The sequence below is a fragment of the Thunnus albacares genome, chromosome 24 (genome assembly GCF_914725855.1).
Source record: "Thunnus albacares chromosome 24, fThuAlb1.1, whole genome shotgun sequence".
Classification (NCBI taxonomy): Eukaryota; Metazoa; Chordata; class Actinopteri; order Scombriformes; family Scombridae; genus Thunnus; species Thunnus albacares.
Window position 1 is genome coordinate 8,693,842 of NC_058129.1, and position 15,717 is coordinate 8,709,558.

The 15,717-nt window shown below is 40.4% G+C and overlaps 1 protein-coding gene across 13 annotated transcripts in view; it reads right to left on the bottom strand.

The window, feature by feature from the left end:
- Positions 1-6,540, bottom strand: part of mbnl2 (muscleblind-like splicing regulator 2) — a 56,001-nt gene extending 49,461 nt beyond the window's left edge. For 3 of the 13 annotated variants that reach the window (XM_044344599.1, XM_044344594.1, XM_044344588.1), the window contains exon 1: positions 6,002-6,539. The gene's annotated coding sequence lies outside the window, so the exon portion shown is untranslated. Of the gene's footprint in view, positions 1-1,300; positions 1,447-2,318; positions 2,593-6,001 lie in introns of those variants that run through there. The other 10 variants (XM_044344593.1, XM_044344597.1, XM_044344601.1 and 7 more) reach the window with 8 other exon arrangements.
- Between the last annotated feature and the right edge of the window lie 9,177 nt (positions 6,541-15,717).

Below are 15,717 nucleotides of genomic sequence, written 5' to 3' on the forward strand. Positions count from 1 at the left end.
TGTAGCCAGTGGATATCCGGATAACGGATATCCGGGCCAAGACTTCCTCTTCCGTGCGCCAGTCGTGGTTTCACAGTCCGATTAGCAACTTGACACAGTCCAGACAACATTTCAGCTAATCTCTATAAACAGATATATGCATGTGAATGCAGATAATTTTTAAAAAAAAAGCTAGTAAAAAGTTAAGTCGTCATCAGATGATAGTCCTGACATTGTATTTCAGTCAATGCATTCTTCCTCCTTTGCTCTCCACATGGACTGTTTACCTGCATGCCAACCAAAGCCCGCTCCAACATGATTGGTCAATACTACTACAATAGGAAACCAGAACGCTTCCGGTACCAAAATCTTGTCCCGCTGCCTACAGATTCTGCATCCATATGCAGATATCTGTTTATAGAGATTATAATAAACCTAACCTAGCTTTCAGGGTGACATCACAAACTTGTTGGCTTGCAAAATGTTCCTTTGCCTCTTCCAGAGCGGATCAGAGCAGGGCTATACCCTGCAGCCTAATTCGTATTTAATACTATAGACGCTATGATGCTTATGAAATTGTCTTTGGCATAAGCTACGGCTCCTTGAGTTCAATATCATCAAATACCATTAGCGATAAGGACGAGTGAGTGAGCTCAGCAGAGGCTATACCAGGACTAAGCTACTGTTCGGAGGTAACACAAGAAGCATTTCACACAGTCAGCAGATAGGTGTGCCCCATATCATAATAGCCTTAGCTAAACCACAGTGACCCGAATGGCCCTGCTCATGATATAGGATTGGGCTTTCCTCTCCTTAGAACAGATGACCTACTCTTTTTTTTCACTATCATCTGCTAATTTTTTTCAAGCACTTCCATGAAAACAGGCAAGAGAGAGTTTCAGCATCTTTGATTGATATCAACCACTGCACTCAGTAAATAGACTTGTTTTCCTGTGCAAGTGTTCTTGTCTGCTCCCTGCTTAGCCACAGGACTCAGGCAAGTCATCAGCTAATTACAGTATAGTTGGCAGCCAGAGGTGAATAGTGCTGTTCAGATAAGCATGATGATTAACAGAATACTTAGGCTTACTTGATGTAAAAGTCTGCATGAAAATTATAGAAGCATGCTTACAACTGCTCTCAGGCATACTATAACTGTTTTGTAAGTTTCACTGGCACTGAATATATCCTAAAATCAAAGATAGCAAACACTGTGTTAGATTAAAGCTCTTGTACATTACAATATAAAATGAAACACATCAAATTAATGGAAATCTTCAGCACTTGAAAACATGAGTGCTGAATGATTCAGCAAACTCACCCTCGTGTCACAATGCAATCAGACTATGTACCTCTTTCATGCAGAAGAAGATGTCTGAAAACCCCACTGACCACTAAATCCTTTTAATACCATCGCAAGGTACAATTTCCATGGGAGTCAATACGGTGAAAGGGGACTTCTGGCTGACAGGGTCTTGCAGTAAGGACTTGGTGCTTGTCTGAGACTTATCCCATTCTTTTCACAACAGGAAGGGCTGAACTGATGTTCCATTTTAGAAAACACCCACTTCCCCTTGATCCACGGCCAGACGTGTGACACCACCCTGGCCTTTTCCATGCAGGCGATAATGTCCACTGCTTGACTGCACCAGACCCGGCGGCTAGCGAAAAGCTAAATCTAGACAGACAGCAGAAAGCTAGGGACACGTCAACCATGCCCCATCTAACTCAGGAGGTTAATTATGATGTGGGCCTTATTAGAACTGGGAAGTCCCAGCTTATTCGGGCCATCAGCTATTTGTATCGACATACACATAGGGTGTTGAAACATCAAACCCTCTTCTGTACAAACAACCTTTGCCTGTAGATAACAAATTTGCAACAGTTATGAGGAAAAAAAACTTTGTGAAAACTACACAAAGCGAGCAGTGACAGCGCACATGCCGCACAACATGACAAGTTTTTCTCTAGAGAGTGAAAAATATGGAGCCCGTGTGGCAAAAAAAAAAAGAGCTCCTGACATTTGCACTGAGGAAAGGGGCAAGTCAACTGCTGTGATAATGCCTCTCTCTCAGGAGTCGAAACAGAAAGTCCATTACAGCGCTGGAAACTGCAATAAGGGTAGTTACTGCGTGGCTGCACTGCTCCTGTGCATTTATCCCACTCTCTTTCTATTTTTTCCCCCCGTTCTTCCCTCGTCTCATTCTCATGCTCTCGCACAGATAAAACATTCCCTCTCCTCCCTCCCCACCCAGACTGGTATGCAGCACACTGCAGCAAAACTCCTGAAAAAAATTTTTAAAAAAAAAGAGCCAGCCAATATGACGGTTCTTTCCCACCTCGTTTCACTGGGTCCCGTAGCTCTGCTGTGTGCCTCTGTCTGTCTGCTGTCCCGAACATAGGAGGCACCCGGTGCTTCTGTGACACTGAGCTACAGTACAGCTCCCTTCAGCCTCAGCAACTGGAGTTAATGACCATGTGAACTGTTGTCATTCCTCGCGAGCTGCCGAGTGCTGCAGCCGGAGGTCCATGCCTAGACAGGGATTTTCTCTCGATGTCTCTCTCTCTCTCTCTCTCTCTCTTTCTCTTTCTCTCTCTCTCTCTCTCTCTCTCTCAGCCACGGAGCAAGCGAGTGAGGCAGGCAGGCAGGCAAGCAGGAAGCAGAAGAGTGTCCACTCCAACTATCTGGCTGAAACACTTCCAGCCAACCCCCCCCCCCCCACCACAACCACCCCCCACCCCCCACACCCCTAAAGCCAGCCCCTTCCTGCCCACTAGCCTGTGGCAAGGCCCTGCCCCTTAACAGCTCCAGCCAATAGAAGAACAGCTACTCCGTATCACAGCTTTCTGTATCTCCCTATTGGAACAGAGTACACTAAGTGATGGGGTGAAAACTGCGCTTACAGTAACAACCTATGAATGCTGATCTTTAAAGGTATTTCCCCCAATTTCATGCCCTGCTAAACTAGCTATCACATTATTCATTTTTTGTCCATTATTCTCCCGGGGAACTTTATTATATTCAAATTTGAATCAGTTTTCCCTCTAATAGAAAGTAGCTCAAGAATATGAACTCCAGATTTCTCGTACAAAATTACCACTAAGAAAGTAATAATCACAGCGTTGCTGCAGTCTCATAATGATGATCAGCTCTGTCCTTGTCTATGTTCTATGATTACATTTAACACCATCCCCCCAGGAAACAACAGCACTGCCCCTCCTCCCCCCTCCCAACTCTCCTCCACCTACCCTCAGCATCCCTCCTCTAAACTCCTCTCCTCCCTCTCCTCCTCCTCTTTTACACATCTCTTCTCCTCCCCTCACCTGTATGTTGTCTCAATTCCTCTAATCTCTCAAGCTCTATTTCAGTCTAATTCCTTAGTTTACTGGCCTGGAAAATTGCACAGTAGTGAACATTTCTGTTATTGTTATTGCATCAGAATGTGCTTAGGAAAAAAATGACTGGCGCTGGCTGGGGTTGGAAAGTCTCGGTCTGTCTCCACCACCGCCCCCCCCACCCCCCCCATCCTGCTCCCCTCCACCCAGTTGATGACATGCTGGTTGGCATCATATGAGCCGTGAAGCCGGAGCGTCACAGAACTGATGAGTCAGAGATCCAGCTTCATGACTTTTCGATCCAGATTCAATAGAACAGCTGTACCGTCTGTCTCTCTGGCTCTCCCTGTGTCTGTCTCTCTCTCTCTCTCTCTCTCTCTCTCTCTCTCTGCCTCTGTCTCATACAAAGTCACAAACAAAGGCTGTGAATGACGCGGCAGCCTGGGTGTTTCGTTAATATCAATGAGGCTAAACATGCTTTACAGTTCCGTGATGAACAAACCTGTTAACTGTCTGACAACGCTTTGATAACTGTATATAATCTGATGTTCCACAGGCAATAGATTTGTCAAAGGGTTTTGGGGGAGATGGGGGTTGGGTGGATTAATCCCTCTAGCATGAAAATTTGTCTACCTCAGCAAATGACACTGTATACTGATGTCATCTTAGGCACTGGGGCACCTGTAGGGAAATAACACAGACTAGCGCTTTGCCATTATATGAAGCTTGAACAGGGAGGAGGGGTATACCAGCCTCTGTCAAAAGCAAAAGTGTCACCTGACACCTTCAGTGAATGTAGCCTCGCGGCGCTATATCATGTACACAGAAGTGGCAGATTAAAGGGAAAGGAATGCTCGCAGATGGCAACAACTGAAACTTGACTGGTATGATGAGAAAAAAAAACAACTTGATATGTTATTGTTCATACAGAACAATAGCTGGTGATAGATGATGCTCAAGCTTATCAGTCTCTCATTTGGCTGCAACCAACTTCTCAATAACCACATTACGGATTGAATAACTGTCAATAACTGTATAACAAGCCCTGCTTGTAGCTAATTTCCACCGGCAGACCTCAGATAGCCTACCTCCTAAATAGATTTGTCCGACAGGAAAACAAACAAAAGCCTGGCAGACAAACAAGCTGAGCCACTTCCTTCCCACATGGTATCCCCTCCCCTCTTATTATCCCTGTCCTGTTTGACCCCAAACAGCTTGGCTCGCACACAACCAGATTTAGGATTTCTGTGGCCCACAGTGGCTTCATTTCCAAATACAAAAGAAGTATTTTGAAACAATAGCTAATTACAGCAAATGAAGATTGATGAGTTTGAAAATACTCCCCAAGCACAGAGCACTATGTATTCTGTGTTATCACTACTGGATAGCTGAACATGACAGGGAGAAAAAAACAGGGCTTAGAAATAGGGCACCAAAGACAGATCAATGAAAAGGCAGCTGTCTTTTTCTATTATTAGCCGTAATCAAATATCAAGCGGCAGAGAGTTGTGCTTCCTTCCGCTTGAAAGCCATTCTGGTAAATATGTCACACACTTAGTCCACATGATGATTGAGAAACAAATGCCTAATAGATGCACAGGCAACTGGTCAACCAGGGTGTTTTGGAGCAAGTTCAAGGCTGTGCATTGAGACTGTGTTCAAAAGCAGAGATCAAAAAGAATCAAAATCAACCAGGAAATACTGGATTCAAATGCCACTTTGACTCCACATAACATAATTTTTCATACTTCTGATGACAAAAAGCCAATTTCCTAACAATCATTGTGCAGTGTGGATTGCTGTTTCTTACTCACTTGTACCGTTACTTTAATAGCATGAATGAAAACAATATATTCCATACAAATGGCAAGCCAAGGTCCACTTTGTGTTGTTATACTGATTAGCTTGCCTTGTCTCACTGCGCTTCCATTGTTACAGCCCTGTTCTGAGATGTCAATTTGCATTTTCAGGAAGACCAATTACTGTATATGACCTCGCAGTTAGCCTGATCAAAACTTATTAACCTTACCCAGGTGTAAAAAGATCTTGCTCAGTCAACCTGCAGTAAATTAAAATGTGCCTCCACTTACGTCTCATTAGAGCTGGTTTATTTTTCGTTGTACACAGCAATTAAAACTAACAATCCATTAGTCAAGATGACACTGCATTCATTGTGCATATACATTTCCATTTGAAAGTAATAACATGCAATAGTTCACTGTAACCTGGATATATGCAGGAGCTTGTGACAATGATGCAACGCCATTGCTTACATGATGACACTATTTGTCTTATGGTGTCAATAATAAATCAGTTATTATCAAACCTATCCCCGACTGATTTCATCAAGTCTTTAACTGCTTCACAAATAACAAACAGTATGTCCCAAGAAGAATTACACTGATCAGTGCAGGAGAGACACAGAGATAATGTATGCTGATTTCATCTTTGTTTCTATGGAGCAGCTTTCACTTGTTTTCATTAGCTCACTGGGCAGTGATTAGTGGCTAGCATAGCCATCCAGCCATGAGCTCATAATGTTCATGACACTGGAGTAGCATCATTAGGAATATTTTTAGCCACATCTACTGTCCAAAGAGCCGCTATATCTCCCATAATGCCACATGTTTAAATATATGCCAAAGCCAAAGAGTGCTAGCTGCTAAGCTAACTACCTGCAGCTTACCTGATGACGAACCTGTCACATCCAGCTGCACTTCAGCCGCCGCCGCCGCTTCTCCAGAGCGCTATTTCGGTTGGACCCACAGCTCGGAAATGGACGGCAAGAAATGGTCTTCGACTGAGACTTCTCACTAATTCTTTTCAGCAGCAAACTTTTTCTCGCTTTCGAAATATATTTCAGTGAAGGGCTGGAGTAAGCTATCACTCGCTACACGCTAGCTCGCTAACTACTTTTAAGGCTAGGGTAGGAAGCAACAAGCGATTTTGACAGTTCGAGGAAATGTTTCATGAGCTTCGCCAGGGGGTTCATATTAAGGTCAAAACATTAATAACGCGTTCATTATCAACTATGCGAGCCATAATAAGATGCAATTTAAAGCTAAATAATTTTGTATTATATTATGTTGATACAAGTCGTTCCGTGTAAACACGAACATCCACCTCTATTCTATAACTAACACTATTCTCACCCTACAGTAAATTTGGTACAGTCCAGAGGAACCAAGAGTAAAGGGAGGGGGGGGGCGCTTGTTACCTAGGAAACAACAGTGAATCTCCCAGAGGGAAAAGATGTGGTCACTGATTTATGAATCAGTGACTGTCTGTCTGTCAAAGTAGCCAGCAACAGACAAGATGAAAACATTAAAGCCATTTGACAAAAACTATTGCCATTTATCAGTGAGCTACTGTATAAATCCCCTAAAGTTATAGCACTTTCAATGGGCTACAATACAGTAAGCCACAAGATAGATATTGAATTTTCATATATAGCTATATTAATGTAATGGTGTTGATACCAGAGTGATTTAATTGATTTGGCTTAAATATATATATATATATATATATATATATATATATATATATATATATATATATTGTATATATGTGTGTGATGAACTGTAACTGCTGTCTGTACAATAACTTTCTATAGGGTTTAAATTCACTGACTCTCTTTTTATATAGGCTATATATTTTTTAAATATATATATTTTAATGTTTCTATTGCTTTTATATTTTGTTATTATCTTTTATATGTCTTTTTGTGTATATTTATTTTCTGTTTGTACTGTAACGGAGCCTCCAAAACAAAGTATTTCACACAATTGTTCTTTTATAACCGGAGTGACACTAAACATCTTGAAATCTTGAATCTTGAATATATACACACACACATATATATATATAAATATGTGTGATGACTTTGTTATAATTATGTTATTATTTCAAGCCTGTCAAAAAAATCAAACTAAAGACATTTAGTTTGCCTGCTCAACATATCATCACCTCTTGATGCTTTGCAGAGGAGCATGCACATCCCCAGCATTTTGCAGCCTAATTGCATACAGCTGGCTGGATTTAGCAGTCTGTGACACACAGAGACCCGTTGTCAGCAAGGAGCGCAAAGAGTCAACAAGAAGCAAGTCACAAATATCCCCGGAATGAGCAGAGAGGCACAAATTTAGCCCTACTGACTGCTGCCCACGCCATGTGCTGCCTATTGAGCATATGAACAATGAACATAGCCATCACAGACTCTGCAGGCTCTGTCAGGGCCAAGGCCTGCTTCATCACAGTTTGTCAGGACACAGGCCTTTGGCAGTGTCAAGGATGAAGACGTTATTAGTTGGCAAGATGTTAACTGTAATATTTCACCGAGCACAACAGTTGTTTGACGCACAGGAATTTATGGGCTCCACTTAAAATTTATCATGCTGAAATTCAAAGATGGAGAATAAATCTGTGGTCAGGCTGCTGATGGTAACTGCTGACATAGACAGTCAGACTTGTCATAGCATTATTCACCCTGTGACATTTGGCAGCCATCACACTGGTGTCAACGTAAAAGTTCATTACTAAGCATGATCTCAGGCAGACCAGCAGTAAACGAACTTTGAGAATATGAAAAGAACTCAGATTTTTTTTTTTCTCCTGAAATGCAGGTGTTATCTCAGCCTGCTCATGTTCTTTTCAGCATTTAATTAAAAAAGTCAGAGCAATTACTCATTTTTTTATCTGTCCATATGGCATGTGCGTTTTTGATCTGAATCTGGCAAGTGGAAAGGTAAAACACGACTCATCCGAAGCAGCACCACTATGGCGAAAAAACAGTATTTTCAAGACGTAAGTGATTATTAAAAACTGCTCACATAGGTCAAGCTCATCCCCCAAGGCTTAACGTATTGATCTCAATGCAGAGGAGGCATTTGTAAAAACGCTGCTGCTGGCATACTTCTCTAAAAGTCCCTGAACGCCCACACACTTACACACAAACACACAAGCAAACACTGGACTCACACTCAAAAAAAAAAAAAAAATAAGACAAGGTCCAATAGCAATTTTAACAAGAAATTTTCTTTATTTGACTTGACTAAAATGAAATTTAAGGCGTAGAGTTGAAACATTTGCCATTTTTCATTTAGTCTGTCATGACTATGATTTTGAGTATGAACAACATAGTTATTTTGGGTATAATTTTTAAAAAAAGATCCCTCTTCTTGTGCAAAGTCAACATTACTAAGTGACTAGTCACTAGATTCATTATAAGTCTTAAAACAAGCTGATTTGCATATGAAACAAAGAGTTATTACTTGTTTAGAAAATGTAGAAGGCCTATGATTGGTACTAGATACTAGAAACACACATACACAGGCGAGCAAGAAATGTATTTCAAACATACACACATGAGAGCAAAGACAAACGAACTAAAGCAGATGTCTGTGTGTGTGTGTTGCGCTCATTAATGGGTTCTGACTCTACATTTGTTGCAGTAGCAGTCTGTAAAGTGGACCCCGGGATCAACTGTGGGGGCGTCAGGCAGAAAAACAACCGCTGTATCCACCGCAGTTACTTTCTCTCAAACACAGAATGAAGAGATCACAGTAGGAAACAGTTTGCCCCCGCAGACAGAAGACAGTAAACAGACACTCAGACAGGCAAATATATGAACACACACACACACATACACACACAATAGGGCCATAACTTTGACTCTGAGGTCCCTCCGCATACACACATGTACACCCACACATGACTACACACAGTGGGCAAAGCTTTCACGTCAAGGACAGTATTGATCTTGGAAATCTCTGTACACTAAATGAGAACACACCTGATTATGAAAGCTTTTAACCCAAATGCTTAATGCAGCGCAGGTTTAATGGAAAGAGCTTACAGCTAACACAAAGCTCAGTAGAGAGGGAGAGATTGTGTGTGTATGCGTGTGTGTGTGTGTGTGTGCACTTTCACGTTAGTATAGTCAATTTGATTGATTGTAGGGAGATCACCTGGGTATTTTACTCCCCTTATGACTTTGATGAACATTTTACTAATCACAAGGCCTGAGTAATGATGGACTGAAGATGGTCCCGCTGTCATTAAACAAACTGATCCCCATGCGTTGCTCACTGCAGCAGCGAGCTTATTCAAAACGCTGAGAGGATCCATTTTGAGGCAGACTCATTTGTCCACCGAGAAAAGACTAGTTATGCATCACCATAAATCATCTACTGCAGCTATTTGTTCACGTTGTGCCATCCGTTCCTCCTGGATCCATCTAAGCATACAGGAAGATATTGTACTGAATCATCTATGAGAGTCAAATAAAAAAAAAACGGGAACATTTGACTCACTGCTCTTTTTAATAACTCGTCTGTTGTTAAGTACTGTATAAGAATTCTTTTTTTTCCAATAAACATTCAATCTGTTTTTTTAGCTGAGCTGTAAAGGTAGCAAAAATACTCTGCAACCAGTTGACGCCCTGTATTCCAAATTGTACTAGAGTAAAACTACATGAATATTATATAATCGTCTCTATGACAATGAGTAAACGTCATCCTCTGATGAAAACTGAGAGATTTGTACTGTACTGTGTTCACCAGCTTGTCACTAACTTTGTCTGTGTGTTGTTTAGTGCTCAGCATGTGGGGTTTATCAGAGATTTTCACAAAAACAGCTGACGGCTGCTGCTGGAAACCAGGTCGAAACAGCAAAGCTGCAAAAACCAAAACAAGGAGCTGAAAGATGCTAAAAGGCTCCATAGAGTTCATCACTATAAGTGACTCCTTTTACATTATATTCAATTGATTCACTGTTATATACATTTTGATTCATGCAGCTTTAAGTACAGAAAATGCTCTTTCCGCTTTAAGAATAATTTTCTGAATTAACTGAACAAACAGCAGCTCATAAAAAACTTCAACCCTGACATTTAGATCCATGAAATATACTGAAGATAGATGCTCCATTAGTGTGAGCTTATTACCAAAATGCAGTGGGTAGATTTTGAGAGAAACATGTATTACTCAGTGTCTCAAAAATATGACTTCCACTCTGTAAAAGCAGGCTTTTATTGACCAAGAACCAATGTGTTAGTGTGTCATGATATACTTTTAATACTGTGCTATTAATCCTTTAGCGGGAGTTGTTTTCACTGCTTTTTCAAATAGGCATCTCTCCATTAAACTCAATAGACAAATGAGAGAAATTTAAGATAATAGCCTCTTAAATGACTCCATCATTATTCAGCCCGACATCATTTTCTTTTTACTACAACTGTTTTATGTTTTAAGTATTTCTTAATTGTAAGATCTCATCCCACAGCAGAGTAAATCCATTACTAAATTGTGGCATTTCATAAAAGAAAGCAGACTGGCAGTAATTGTGAGAGATGAAAATCTTAGAAATGTCAGGAGAAATGGCATATTACCATGACAACACAGCTATTGTCTTGTCAAGGTTGCGGTGCGTGGAGTTCAACCAATCGAGACCCTGATTGTTGTTCTCCATCAGGAATAATTGCAATAAATCTTCTATTTTCTTCGAGCCATTATTCACCACTAATATCGAATTGACTTGTTCCCTGAAATTGCATGACACACAAAAAAAAATCAATGTGGCGTCATCAGCTACCACTACAGTCCAAAGTGCTTCCAAATACAGTAAAGGAATTTTTATTATTCATGAGCTGCAGGTTCACGCGAGGCCAGCGGCTCGGCCCAGACTCCTTAATGGCTGAACCGCCCTTCATCACGGCCGAACCCGCCCTGTGATCCTGACTTGGCAGTCACTTAGCCCAAAGGATTTAGACTCCTTTGAAATATTCAATAATGCATTAAGGATCAGAGAGAAGTCAGCTAATTATGTTCACACACACAGTCTCTCTCTCTCTCTATTTCTGTTTCTCTCTTACACACACAAACACTCATAAACACAGAGTGAAGATGGAGGTAGTAATTAAGTATTTTGCACTCTGACAAGCTGTAATGATGTTGGGATTTTTGTGAATGAAAAATGGATGCCAGTGATGACATGCTATTTGTATGTTTCTGTATTCCAGTGTCTGTCTTTAACAGAGCTGCTGGATGCATCAGTAAGAAAAAAAAATGTTTCTGTGTATGTGTTTCCCTCGCTGTAAGAGACAATAATAACCTCATCTGGAGGCCACCCATCAGCTTGAAATATTGATGCTTCTGCTGCAAGGCTGCTGGCTGCCGCAGCAGGTTACAAGGACACTTCCAATGCCTCATAGAGGAGCAGGCAACCCTCTACATTAGCAAGGAGGTGCTGACCTCCTAGACTGTAACAAACCATAGATGTCCCTCGTCTGTCTAGGCCTGACCCTGGTTCCATCTGTCTGTCTGGTTCTGGGATTTTTCCATTTTCATAAAAACATCTGAGGTTTTAGATGGACTTTTTTTTTTTTTTTTCAAATATCAATCTGTTTATTTTCAGGTTAGTGGTGTGTCCTATGGATTTGGGTGTGGCCTCTAATGGGAAGTCTCCAAAACAAAGCAAAGGACAGTATTAAAATAAATTGATTTTTAAAAAAAAGGTCAAACAGAAATAAAAACCTACAGACACACAACAGCATTTAAGTTACATCTTGCACACTTAACTTATATCCAGATATGTGATGTGAAAAAGTATATTCTAACTGAAGTCAACACAGCACAACTGCACCAGATCCTGATTTTCAGTATTGTAATGAATTGAAAGGCCGACTGGAACGTCTCTATTCCTAATTCACTACATTTAAACACATAACTGGTTTATTACTGGCAAAAGGCACATCGAAGGAACCACAAATGGTTTTATCCTGTGCTTTACTACATTTTAAAGCAAGATAATGAAGTAAGGATTTTGAAAATGATCAGTGAGCTTAAATTTTGCCTCTTTTTCAGTGATGTCTGGCCTGGAAAGCAGCTTACTGAAGACATCCTATGATAACATATCAAAAACAATCCAGTGATTATGTGAGCTGAGAAAAGGAAGCTCACACACACACACACACACACACACACACACTCCACTCATATTTACTGACACTCGCATCTTCTCGCTTTGTTTTCTGCACTCCATCCTGCTCTGTGGATCAAACAGGCATTTAAACATTCATTCTGCTGCTAAATGAATGGTGCACGCCATATTTTCTCTGTAATTATCGATTTCTAAGTGGCCTTCCAAGCATCATCAGTCAGAGCCTCCTTCAAGTACGGCAATTATTATATTACAGTAACCATGGTGATTTATTTGCTGTGTGATTTGCAGTGGAAATGTATTTATGGATGAGAGTGGGTGGAGGATCAGCGAGTGTGTGTGTGTGTGTCTGTGTGAGTGTGTTTTTGTGCACGAGAAGTGTGCCAGGGGCTAAATCAATTAAATACCTTGCCAGCACATCCTTGCACACACGTACACACACACACACAAACGCCTTGACCTCTAAGCTATAGATAAAGATCTGAGCATAATCCAGATAAGACAGCTGAAGTAGTCATATATGGCCTGCCTACACTGAATATACAATATGCTCTAAGATAATTATATGATTGCTATTTGTACATGTTCGATTGAGAAGTAAAGGTTAAGTTGATTCTTTCTTCCAATAAAAGCATCTGTGTTTACTTAAATAAATTGCAAAGATTCAGATGTAGATAAACAGAAATATATTAAAATTCACTGGCTTCATTATTCTTCTAAATTATATTATTTCCATACCAGATGTACAAAAGCTGTCATCCACTGAAGTTCTTGAACTCCAATAATGGGTTGATTGCTCCATCTAGTGGATATGGATGGTACAGAAATATGCATTTGTAAGTCTCATTTCCAACCAAAGCACACACATGAAAAGAAAACAGTTTTGTAGTTGAAGTTTTGAGAATACATATAAATGCAAATCAGCACATTTGCAAGAACTAAAGAGCCAAACTGCTGTCACATTATAGTAGATAGATATGCTTTTTTAGAATGATAAGTAAGCACACATACAGTATTTTGTTTGTTTTAATGAAAGGTGCAAATACTAGATACAAACCCCATACTGAAGTCAACCAGAGAGAAGCTAAGATGATGAAATCCAGTCCCAAATCATCTTCTGCTGATTGTCCACATAATGAAACTTACTTTTACCCGCAGCCTGGAAACCTGCAGCAGAGAATATCATTAAAAAAAACTGCTTCATCACCTTTACAACCAATTTCAGGAGCAATAAAACATACCTGACAAATAAACGTTTCACTATCTTCAAAAGCAATTATCAAAAACTCTATTGGACCCATCAAGCAGTTTTATTTCAGAAAACACATATTTTACTCTCCAACAAATCACTGCACCTACGTTTACAGACTCCTGTCCTTGATAAATACTTGTATCATAATACTGTATCAACATTCAACAGTTCAACATTCACCAAATTCTGTGAAAAATGTACATAGTTTCCATATGAGCAGACACACACTCTGGTGTAAGGATAGAAGACGTATGTGTTGTAGATGGTAATTATGATTTTGGGGTACATAAAACATAATTGACTTTACTTGACTTTACACAGAATAAGATGAGTGTAAGAGCAAATGAGGACAGAAAAACATCAGTAACATGAGCCATCCTAAACTGATACACACCCATTTCATCATGTGTCCTACCACAGACCACCACAGGAGAGCAGCATAGCCACGAGAACGGTGCTCATCTCACATGGCCACACTGCAAAAAGCTATAATATCAAAGCATTCAGTTAGACTGGATGCTATAGGAGGATGACTCATGACACATTCAAGACTAGTAATACAATAATGCACATAATATTTCTATATTTCTGCCTTTAAATTAAACTTTATAAAGTTAACAGAGACAATGAAAGGGACAGTTATAGGAAAAAATGTTGGGTTTTTTTTCGGTTTGCTTCTCCTATCTACACTGTATCATCCTTGGTGATCACACAATGCTGGAAAAATGCATATTTTGTTACAGATGTAGATTAACTAACCAAAAATAACAAATAAAGATCTGAATCTCCACTTTAGCACCCAGGCGTGAATGTGCAGGGTCATGAGCCTGTAAAAAAAAAAATCTCATATTCTTCATAAGACTTTATCTGATCGAGCAGACCTGATGTTGTGCCATGTGAGTATCCCTTTAGCTAATTTAGCGACTTCTGTTGGCTGCAGGTGGCAATGTTGCTCTGCAAGACAGCTGCACAACCTACTGTATAGCTTCTCTTTTGTGAGCTTTTTTGGTTTCTTTTGTTCTTCAGATGAATGGAAAAACCTGCAGAACAGAGACTTTATGGAGGCACACATCATCAAAGACTGAGAGTGATTATTCCTGACAAAGTGGTCTTGCCGTGTGTCGACTAGAAATCATTTCAGTGGGAAACTATATCATTATCCAACAAAGATGTATGACTTTAGGATGTATGGAATTCTTATTTTGTATGTTTCTAAGTCCAGATTCTTGTTATAGTATTAATCACTAAAATAAGCTAAGCTCAAGGCCCAGAAAAAATAGGAAAATATGAGTTCTTGAAGCTGAGTGTCAGATAATACGCTGTCCGCAGCAGCTACAGGTGTCAAAACAAAAAGGTGACAAAAAAGGCACATGGGATGGGTGTGATACGGGAAGGTAATGGCGTGGAGACGCGTAATGGCAAATAAATCTCACAAACAGGTTTAAAGGCTGACAATGTGGAAAATCCTGTTTTCTTTCTCCCTAACCTGGAAATTTCTGCAGTGTTGCGGATTTATCAACCGTTGAAAGATATAGGCCCAGCTCAGAAGATAAGCAGGAAAGGGGGGATCATGTATGGATGGTGTGGCGGGACACATACGTCTCACGCACATGGAAGGGAAACGACTCTCCGGGGATTGAAAACCAGGAGGATGGAATTGGAGAGAAAAACAGGATTCTCTCTCTGTATGAGGCAAAGGAAAACCAAAATAGAGGTGCTGACAGCTTCCTCCATCCAGACCTGGTGGGAGCGCTTATCCAGTTTTGTGTTGTGAGATAAGAGGGGGATTTATTTATTCAGGTTGATAGCTCTGGCACTCTTTGAATGATAAAGGAGTGTGTTTGTGTGCCGTGTGTTCCATCCACTTTCAACATGCCAATCAGGATTAAAGGTCGTGGTCTATAGAACAAAAATGTGTATATTAGAATCCATAAACGAGAAAGATGTGAGTTTTCTTATCTCTTTGTCAGTGGCCTTGTTCCTCCTATGTGCAGACTCATGCACCTGAGAGCTGTGTTCAACACATTCCCATTAAAGCACATGAAAAACACGTCCACATCAAACACAAAGGCCAGTATATTTTCATCCATTGTCTACCGAAAAACCTCACATCTAAAGCGGGAATAAACGGAAGGGGGGCCTTTTGTTGTGGTTATCCTCCTGGTGGTTAAAAGGAAGGTGTTGGGTTCACTATGAGATGGATCCGATGTTAT